Below are 1,013 nucleotides of genomic sequence, written 5' to 3' on the forward strand. Positions count from 1 at the left end.
AGAAAGTTTAAAAAAAAAAGCCACATTTTACGGATCTTAGACTTGTCTTTACAATTTAGCTCCAATCTTACCATCTTCAAAAACAGTTCTCCTGTCAAATTTAGCTAAAAGTTCTAGCCAAGTGGTGAGAAGATGGCGTTTGCTAGCCCATGGAAATTCCTTTTCAATTTGTCCTAGCTAGTTAGTGCAGAACAGCAGAATGAGGCTTAGATTGCAGGGGTGGGGGTGGGGGGCAGCAAGGGCTAATTTCCCCCAGGACAAGATGGCATCTGAAACTTGATGGGAGAGCTGAACTGGAGAGACTGAGGGAAGGGTCCAGGCCCTGTATTCAGTCAGAGTCACTGCTGGAGGAGGAGGAAGAGGAGGAATGCTTGCCATGCTTATGGTGTTTCTGCTTCTTTTTAAGAGTTTTCTTCATTTTCTCGTGCAACTTCTGGTCAATCACTATTCCTGATCCTACTATACCAGGAACCAATGAATTCACAGGACACATGCCAGGGCCGGGTGGTGGGTATGGAGAGGGGTAGGGATCTGAGGACTGGCATCCTGGGTATCCTGGCTGTGGTATAGGATGACAGGGTCTGCAAGGGGGAAAGCCTGGATTCCCCTGGTGTGCTCCTGGGGGAGTGGGAAAGGGGTCTGGAGGAAAGGTAGGGTTGGCAGGTAACAGATGGGAAGGATTGCAGCCTCCAGGTTACCCACCGTTAATGGGGTGTGGATATGGCCCTGGCTGCCCAGCATTGGGATTCCACATGTTTAAGTGCTTCCTTCAGCCCAGGAATGGAGAAAGAAGGAAACTGGGGTATCCAGATGTCTGGTCACCCTTACACCACTGCCTGGGTGGACTTGTTCCTTTTTGGCCTCAATAGCTCATTTTTTATTCCTGACTAATACTCTTTTTGTAGGAATGTACCACAATTTGTTTATCTCGTTTATCCATGACTAGTTGTAGGACATTGGGTTGTATTCAGGTTTGGTTAAGATACTTGTAAACAGTTCTATACAGGGAATTT

General features: G+C 47.0%; 1 pseudogene; it reads right to left on the bottom strand.

Moving 5' to 3' along the window:
• Window positions 1-290: 290 nt before the first annotated feature.
• LOC122686864 lies at window positions 291-799 on the bottom strand (annotated as a pseudogene).
• Between the last annotated feature and the right edge of the window lie 214 nt (window positions 800-1,013).

This window comes from Cervus elaphus, chromosome 30 (assembly GCF_910594005.1).
Source record: "Cervus elaphus chromosome 30, mCerEla1.1, whole genome shotgun sequence".
NCBI lineage: Eukaryota > Metazoa > Chordata > Mammalia > Artiodactyla > Cervidae > Cervus > Cervus elaphus.